Genomic DNA, 9,024 nt, shown 5'->3' with positions numbered 1-9,024 from the left:
GAAGAGCGGGGCTCCCATCCTCGGGGTGGAAAGTGAACAAATCTCCTCAAAAGCAGGAGCCTTTGGGAGTGCCGCTGGGCCTGTGGTTCAGAGACGTAACGCTCGCCTTCGGCCATGATCAGCCAAGAGAAACGGACGTGGAGGTCTCTGATCACGGTGAGACGGGGATGAGGCACGACAGTTTTCACTTCAAACTGTTCCGATCAATGCGACGCCTCCAATATTGCACGCTCAATGAAACCAACGAAAAGGTCAGAGCAGGCAGAGCAAGCAGCCCCTGGTGCGTCGCTGTGGGATCCCTCTCCACCACTAGATGGTGCTGTCGGCCCTCACGGACTCGGCGGGCGTGGGGGCTGCCCGGGTGGGCTCCCAGCCTCTCCCCGAGCGGATGCGCATTCTCTAAGTCAGGGAGAAATGGAAGCTGGTTTTTTCTGTTGTTTGTTTGTTTGTTTGTTTCCCCTCCTCTGCAAATAGTACCCCCTCCACAGAGCAGGAAGGAACCCTGGGTCTCTGGGGCTGCAGGCACTTAGAGGTCAGGCTGCGGACCACAGGGGGGCGGAAGGGGGTGGGGGGCCAGGGAAGTCACCCTGCCTCTGCTGGGGACGAATGTCTCTCTCAGGCTCCCTGACCTGGATTCCAGAGAGGAGCTCCCGGAATGGGCAGCTCATCTTAGGGCACCCATGGCCGCCAGGGCACTGCCTCCTCAGGTAGCTACACAAGGTCTCCACCTGTCACCTCATAGGTGACATCGCAAGGTCTGTGCCTCACCTGGCTCCTTCCTCACCCAGAGGCCTCTCCCCGAGGCTTCCAGACGACCTGCCCAGGACTGGCTCGCTGCTCCATCAGCATAGCGTCCCAGAGCCAGCTGAGACGCCGGCCCCGTCATCCCTGCCATCAGCTTTGAGATCAGGGGGCAGGCGCTGACCAGGGACTCCGGGAACCCAGGGAACCCCCGGCGCGCATGATGGGAGCTCCCGGGAGGCAGCCTCGGCCTCCCGGCCTCCCGGGGACTCAGGTGAGGCAGCCCGGCTGGACTCCAGCCAGGCTTTGTGCTTCTCCCCTCACTCCCCCTCCCTGGAGGCCCTGGCACTTTGTTCGGGGCCTCCCTCGGCTGCGTTGTCTACTTCTCCTCCCTCCTCCTCTTCTTTTTAAAACGAGCACGTCTGTAGACACGATTGTAGCTCAGGAGTGGCCGCAGGACACGCACAGAGCCCCATCACACCACCTCCGCGCCCACAGGGACCTGGGGCGCCGTACCCAGTGCCAGGCAGTGTGCGGGCCTCGGGCTGGGATGGGTACCTCTGGATGGTGACCGGCCCAGCAGGGTCAATTTCTTCTTCACAGGGGCTGCATGTACACAGCCATATGTCTGTGCTGGACGGACGAGGTGAGGGACTGAGACCCTAGCCACCAGGGGGCTTGAACCTCACGGTGACCTTCACGGCTCTCGGCAGCTCAGGGCCCTTCAGGAGCTGGCTCCCACCTCCCACGTGCAGGATCAGGTGCGGCATGCAGGAGTAGAGCTGCCTGTGTCAGTGCGTCGACTGGGGTTGCCCAGTCAGATACCACATCGGGGGCTTCAGCGGTGGGCATCTGCCCCTTCCAGGTCTCCATGCTGGCCAGCCAGGCCACGTGTCAGCAGGTGTGGCTCCTGCGATGGGCCCTCCCTGGCTTCTAGATGGCGTGTCTCCCCGTGTTCTCCCGTGGTCTTCCATGTGCCCAAGCACCCTCGTGTTTGTGTGTCCAAAGTTCTTATAAGGACACAAGTGGTACTTGACTGGGACCCATCCTCATGGCCTCGGAGTCCCCGTCTCTCTCTCTCTTTTTGTAATTAGTGGAGGGAGTTCTGTACAGCCACTAGAGAGAGAGACTGAGAGGGAGAAAGCGGCCCCGGGGGGTGAAGTCACAATGCAATCCCTCTCCTCAGGATTTTGGGTAGGCAGTCCCTTGTGTTTTTCAGCTGCGGGCTGGGATTCGAACCAGTCAACCGTGTGGGATCCGGCTTCCAATGCACGGCTCTTAACCATGGTGCTAAGGGCTGGCCCTTCATCACCTCTAAGACAGTCACAGTTCGAGGAGCTTGGGTAGGATGTCATCATATAAGGTGGGGGCACGATTCAGCTATCACGGCTGGAAATAGATTTTGGAAACAAAACCGCTGGTACTAACTGCTCCAGCCAGAGCCGTCTCCACACCTGAGGAGGAGTGGCGACACATCGGCCCCCTCCCCGGGCTGTGAGACAGTCACCAGCCACTGCTGCATGCATGAGGTCCCCAGCAGAGCTCAGCACCCACAGGTGCTCACGCCTACACTGCCGTCCGCAGTCCGTCCGCTGTCCGTCATGGCCACCGCCAGCTCCTTCATCTGCCCTGCCCAGGAGCAGCCACCCCCAGCCCCTCCATGCTCACCTCCCAGGGTTCCTTCCTGGCTGGCCCCAAGTCAAAGCCAGCCTCGCTCTCTCCCCAGCTCTGGAAGCCTCCTGTCAACCCCGGCACCACCCAATTATCACCTTAAAGGGCAAGACCAGCCGTTGCACTCATTAATGGGCCTGCTACCTCCCTGTGCATGCCTGAGCCTCCCACTCAGCTGTGAAGGTTAGATCAAGGCCCACCTCACACGTTCTGGGTTTTCACACAGCACCTGTCACAGTGTCTCAGACACCACGGTCTACGTCACCCAGAAGAGCTCGTGGATAGAACACGCTCACATCTGTCGGCACCCGCTGATCAAGTGCGTGTGTGTGTGAACGCGTGTGGTTCGGCATAAACAGTGGGCTGGGCTGGTCCCGGCGCATAGTGGGTATGCACTTGCACGGAAAGCAGGTGCCATGTGACCGACCACAGTTCAAATCCTGGCCCCGGTAGTTTGACAACCACATCAGGCAAGTATGCACGCTCCAGACCCTGATGGGAGTGCGGTGACCGTGCCCGGGGGGCGGAGGGGAGTGTGGTGACCACGCCCACGGGGCGGAGGGGTGTACGGTGACCGCACCCACGCACCCACGGGACAGAGAGGTCTGCAGGGGCTACATCCCATTGTGGAGAGGCTGCTTCCTCCCTCTCTCTCACCCTCTAGTAAACACACAACCTCTGGCAAGAAAACAAAATGAAGAGAAACAACGATAAGAAAGAAATGCCCAATCCGGCTGCCGCTCCTCCGCTGAGGAAGGACGAGGGGCCCGTGTCGGTGTCCAGTACCGCTGGAGCCCCAGGGCCATCCGCTCGACGTTGGGAAATACCGCCTTGGTTGCTAGACTGCTGCTGCTTATAGCCACGCTTATTGACACACGGCCACCACTTGAGGGACTCTCCTGACGTGAGAGAAATAGGTAAGATATTTGTCTTAGAGAGATCTAGTTAGGATTTCAGAGTATAACTCAACAAACTCTTTTAATTAATATTTTATCTAGCAGGAAATATTTATGAGACATAACCAGCCTCATAAATGCAAATGGGATTTCTATAAATAGAATAAAAAATAATTTCCTCTAAAGAGAAAACTTGTGCTGCAGATTCATTTCCGGCTCGATGAAAGAGAGTGAAAGGCCGGGACAGGGAAGGTGAGCCTGTTCTAATTAACGCGACAGCCACAAGGACACCAGCTCTCTGCTGCCTCCACCAATTTCCAGACAAAGGACGCACTTACCACCTTGCGAAGAGTGGCTTTGTGAGTGTCCCTGCACCCACATCGTCTGTGCTCTTTGGGAGACTTGGGCTTGTCTGAGAGCACACCAGCAGGTCGGGTGCCCCCCCAACACACACACACTTCTCACTTTTCAGTGCTCGGCTAAGAACCAGGTAGAGCTAATCTGTGTCCCGGTCCAAAGCCCCATCACTGAGAGAGTATTTGCAAATCGATGTCTACATTCTGCCTTGGAGTGAGCCAGGCCCTCCTGTTAGGGCAGGATACCCTGGTCTTCATATTTAACCCAAAGGCCTAGCCAGCCCAGGACACAGCGTGCCAGCAGGCCGCTTAAATACCCTGCGTGCTTGCGTGCTCTCTGGACCTCAGGGCGTCACAGCTAAGCCCTCTGCCAAGAACTAGATGTGGAAATTAAGAACAGCCTTGCAGGCCAGGTGGCGTGGTGGATAAGGCGTTGGGCTCCCACGGAGTCAGCTGCGGTTTTGGTCCACACTCGGTGGCTTGAAACTCGCGCCAGGTGTGTGTGTGTGTGTGTGTGTGTGTGTGTGTGTGCATGTCCAAAAGCCCGTGAGGAGAATGGAGAAGAGACGGGCAAGGCAACGATGGGTGACTTCTCACTTTCCGTTTGGAGAGTACACATGCCCTTTAGCAAAAATCTCTTAAACAAAAAAAAACCTTCTGGACCCCAGGGCCTAGTTGATACGGCAACTTGACCACACAAGAAGGTGGCCGAATTCACAGCCCAGGGCTTCACCTGTGCACAGTGCGCGCACACGCACACACACACACACACACACACACACACACACACACACACGGGGCCTGGCCATGTCTCAATCTCTCCTCTCGGAATTTTGGGCATACACACACGTGTGTGGTGTAGTGTTCAAGCTACTTAACGCGACAGCCACAAGGACACCAGCTCTCTGCTGCCTCCACCAATTTCCAGACAAAGGACGCACTTACCACCTTGCGAAGAGTGGCTTTGTGAGTGTCCCTGCACCCACATCGTCTGTGCTCTTTGGGAGACTTGGGCTTGTCTGAGAGCACACCAGCAGGTCGGGTGCCCCCCCAACACACACACACTTCTCACTTTTCAGTGCTCGGCTAAGAACCAGGTAGAGCTAATCTGTGTCCCGGTCCAAAGCCCCATCACTGAGAGAGTATTTGCAAATCGATGTCTACATTCTGCCTTGGAGTGAGCCAGGCCCTCCTGTTAGGGCAGGATACCCTGGTCTTCATATTTAACCCAAAGGCCTAGCCAGCCCAGGACACAGCGTGCCAGCAGGCCGCTTAAATACCCTGCGTGCTTGCGTGCTCTCTGGACCTCAGGGCGTCACAGCTAAGCCCTCTGCCAAGAACTAGATGTGGAAATTAAGAACAGCCTTGCAGGCCAGGTGGCGTGGTGGATAAGGCGTTGGGCTCCCACGGAGTCAGCTGCGGTTTTGGTCCACACTCGGTGGCTTGAAACTCGCGCCAGGTGTGTGTGTGTGTGTGTGTGTGTGTGTGTGTGTGCATGTCCAAAAGCCCGTGAGGAGAATGGAGAAGAGACGGGCAAGGCAACGATGGGTGACTTCTCACTTTCCGTTTGGAGAGTACACATGCCCTTTAGCAAAAATCTCTTAAACAAAAAAAAACCTTCTGGACCCCAGGGCCTAGTTGATACGGCAACTTGACCACACAAGAAGGTGGCCGAATTCACAGCCCAGGGCTTCACCTGTGCACAGTGCGCGCACACGCACACACACACACACACACACACACACACACACACACACACGGGGCCTGGCTGAGGGAGGAGTGGCTCTGAGGACCCTGGTGGGTCCTCTGTTCTTCTCCTTCTGTCTTTCTCTCTCAGAAGAAACAATGTTTAAAAAAAGAAAAGATTCAAGTGTCTTCTCAGTTTTAAATCATAAGATCAACCAACATGAAACAGCTTCATGTCCTAGGAGGACAGAGGTTTCCTGGTCACCAGGACCAGCTGTGGCCGCACTGGGGATGGATCCCTGTGCAGAGAGAAGGGGCCCCCAGCAGGCAGACGCGACAAGGCGGCTCTGTGCCCGGCTGTGCGCTGTGCGCTGTGGCCTCACCCAGGGGAGCTCCCAGGCAGCTGCCGTCACTAGCGAAGATGCAGTGTGTGGCCGTGCTTGGGGAGAGGGCAGGCTGGGCACATCCTTCTCGTGTTGGCTTAATTAGCTGGCTTTGCTGTGCCCACATCAATTCTGGGCGGGCGGCTGCTTCCGGACTGGGGACACAGCAGGCTCCCACCGCTCAGTCTACACTCCAGAGAGGAGACGTACTCAGGCCTGGAAGCCTGTGGGGTTGAACCCAGAAAGCTGGGACCAGACCGAGAAGGGACAGAGGTCACACCCCAGGTAGAACAGAAAAAAGGCCACTCCAAAGGAGCAGTTCTCAGACTCACCTGCTGGACCCCAGGACAGCAGCCTTGTCCCCCCAGCTGCCTCTCCCGCACCTGGCAGGATTAAACAATGAATTCTTGAATAATCCTCCTTCTTGGCAGGGAACCCGAAGGAGGCAGCCACCCACCTTGGCCCAGGGTGCTCACACACGCTCTCTCACACACACGGGGTGCTCACACACAACCCAGGGCTCTCACACACGGGCACGGGCACTCATGAGAACACATACACAGGAGCACGGGCACTTACACATGTACGTGCACACGGGCGTGCAGGGGTCGCACAGGTCGCTGTCCTGAGCAGCCCAGTACCCAGCAGCTGGCCAGGACAGCGCAGAGGTGGGGCCCCAGGCTGCCTGCCACTGGGTGTCTCCGCCCTTCTGCCCTGGCTCTCTCCAGCCAGCCCTCCCCTGCCTGCTAGTCCTCACTGCCCTGCCTATCGCCTATCCTCTGTCCTAGTCGCCCCAGCCCCAAAGCCCCACTGCTTTGGCCCAGGGCCCTTTAAATCAGGTTATCGCCCAGGGATTCATTGTGGGGCCTAGAGAGAGAGCCTTTGAGAGAAGAGGGTGGAGGAGCGGGAGAGAGAGCTGGAGAGGGAGAGAGAGCAGGAGACAGAGCTAGAGGGAGGGAGAGCGAGAGGGAGAGCGAGAGGGAGAGGGCGCCCGCAGCTGCTCTGGCTGCAGGAAGGAGTGACTGGGGGACAAGACAGGGGAAGAGAAGGGGCCCCCAGCAGGCAGACGCGACAAGGCGGCTCTGTGCCCGGCTGTGCGCTGTGCGCTGTGGCCTCACCCAGGGGAGCTCCCAGGCAGCTGCCGTCACTAGCGAAGATGCAGTGTGTGGCCGTGCTTGGGGAGAGGGCAGGCTGGGCACATCCTTCTCGTGTTGGCTTAATTAGCTGGCTTTGCTGTGCCCACATCAATTCTGGGCGGGCGGCTGCTTCCGGACTGGGGACACAGCAGGCTCCCACCGCTCAGTCTACACTCCAGAGAGGAGACGTACTCAGGCCTGGAAGCCTGTGGGGTTGAACCCAGAAAGCTGGGACCAGACCGAGAAGGGACAGAGGTCACACCCCAGGTAGAACAGAAAAAAGGCCACTCCAAAGGAGCAGTTCTCAGACTCACCTGCTGGACCCCAGGACAGCAGCCTTGTCCCCCCAGCTGCCTCTCCCGCACCTGGCAGGATTAAACAATGAATTCTTGAATAATCCTCCTTCTTGGCAGGGAACCCGAAGGAGGCAGCCACCCACCTTGGCCCAGGGTGCTCACACACGCTCTCTCACACACACGGGGTGCTCACACACAACCCAGGGCTCTCACACACGGGCACGGGCACTCATGAGAACACATACACAGGAGCACGGGCACTTACACATGTACGTGCACACGGGCGTGCAGGGGTCGCACAGGTCGCTGTCCTGAGCAGCCCAGTACCCAGCAGCTGGCCAGGACAGCGCAGAGGTGGGGCCCCAGGCTGCCTGCCACTGGGTGTCTCCGCCCTTCTGCCCTGGCTCTCTCCAGCCAGCCCTCCCCTGCCTGCTAGTCCTCACTGCCCTGCCTATCGCCTATCCTCTGTCCTAGTCGCCCCAGCCCCAAAGCCCCACTGCTTTGGCCCAGGGCCCTTTAAATCAGGTTATCGCCCAGGGATTCATTGTGGGGCCTAGAGAGAGAGCCTTTGAGAGAAGAGGGTGGAGGAGCGGGAGAGAGAGCTGGAGAGGGAGAGAGAGCAGGAGACAGAGCTAGAGGGAGGGAGAGCGAGAGGGAGAGCGAGAGGGAGAGGGCGCCCGCAGCTGCTCTGGCTGCAGGAAGGAGTGACTGAGGGACAAGACAGTGGACCGAGGGGCCCGCTGGCTTTGCTGCCTGTGCCCTAAGGACCCCAGATGGGGCTCTGAGCTCCGGGTTTGCCCAGTCCGGCAGAGTCCCCTCCAAAGCCTGCCTCCGTTGGCCTCTGAGGGACGCCCAGAAGTTAGCATCCCTGGGACTTGGGAGCAGCGATCTCAACAAGTAAGTTGACTTCTCCTCCTCCTCCCCCTCCTCCTCTGCCAGCTCCCTGGTTCTGGAAGGTGCGACTTCCAGGTGCCACTAAGCAGCAGCAAGCCTGTCAGGGATCTGCTAGGCTGGGAGCCAGTGGGCAAGGCAGGGGTCGGGCCAGTCCTCCCTCCAGCCCGGAGGTTGGAGCCCTCATGAAGGGACCCTGGGGACCTGGCCTGGCGCGGGGCATGCTCTGTATCCATAGGGATGCCTGAGGTGCCAGAACCTCCCTGCCTTGCTTTGAGAGACCAGGACAGTGGTGGGGCACTTGCTTCAGAGAGGGGTGGAGAGGGCCAGGGTGAGGGCTGCCACCCCCTCCGTGAAGGTCCTCAGCCCAGGCTGGCCAGGCTGCAAAGGCAGCCCTGTTTGCTGCCCTCGCTCCCACATGGCTCACTCTCTCCCTCTCCTCTTAAACATTGTCTAACTGCTCAGGAAGCCCTGGGCAGGGCTGCAGGTCAGGGAACGGAGCAAGTGACAGTGGGACAAGCATTGTCCTCTCTTCCTCCCCGGAGCGCAGCAGAGACTTGGTTTTGTCCGGGCTTCCCCTCACACGGGCTCTCCTGCGCCCTTGCCCCAGGCTGTGGAGCAGCTGTAGGTGAAGGCTGGCCCCAGCACTGCCGGACCTGGCCCAGTCACTGGGGTCAATCGAGCCAGACCAGCACCTGTGCCCAGAGCCCTGCAAACCGGGGGAGGGAGAGGGGCAAGGCAGCAGGTCTGCCAGGCACTTTCTCTTTCGCCCTCCCTTTTTTTTTTTTTTTGGAGAGGTTTTGGCTATAGGGCGCGTGCACTCACCAGACAGACAGAGACAGAGAGACAGAAAGCGAGAAATCACCCCCCAGGGGGATGGTCACGCTGCAATCCCTTCTCCATTCTCCTCTCGGGATCTTGGGCACGCACACGCACCCGGCGTGAGTTTTAAGCCACCGGGTTCGGGA

The 9,024-nt window shown here is 58.8% G+C and overlaps 1 protein-coding gene across 1 annotated transcript in view; it reads left to right on the top strand.

Moving 5' to 3' along the window:
* Positions 1-7,606: 7,606 nt before the first annotated feature.
* The window catches only part of LOC102482239 (G protein-activated inward rectifier potassium channel 4), a 25,120-nt gene continuing 23,702 nt past the window's right edge, over positions 7,607-9,024 (top strand). The window contains 1 exon segment of the mRNA XM_027772695.1: positions 7,607-8,062. The gene's annotated coding sequence lies outside the window, so the exon portion shown is untranslated.

This window comes from Tupaia chinensis, unplaced genomic scaffold (genome assembly GCF_000334495.1).
Source record: "Tupaia chinensis unplaced genomic scaffold, TupChi_1.0 Scaffold000292_1, whole genome shotgun sequence".
Taxonomy (NCBI): Eukaryota; Metazoa; Chordata; class Mammalia; order Scandentia; family Tupaiidae; genus Tupaia; species Tupaia belangeri.
Note: the sequence above shows the minus strand (reverse complement) of the source record. Positions and strands in the feature narration are given on the sequence as shown.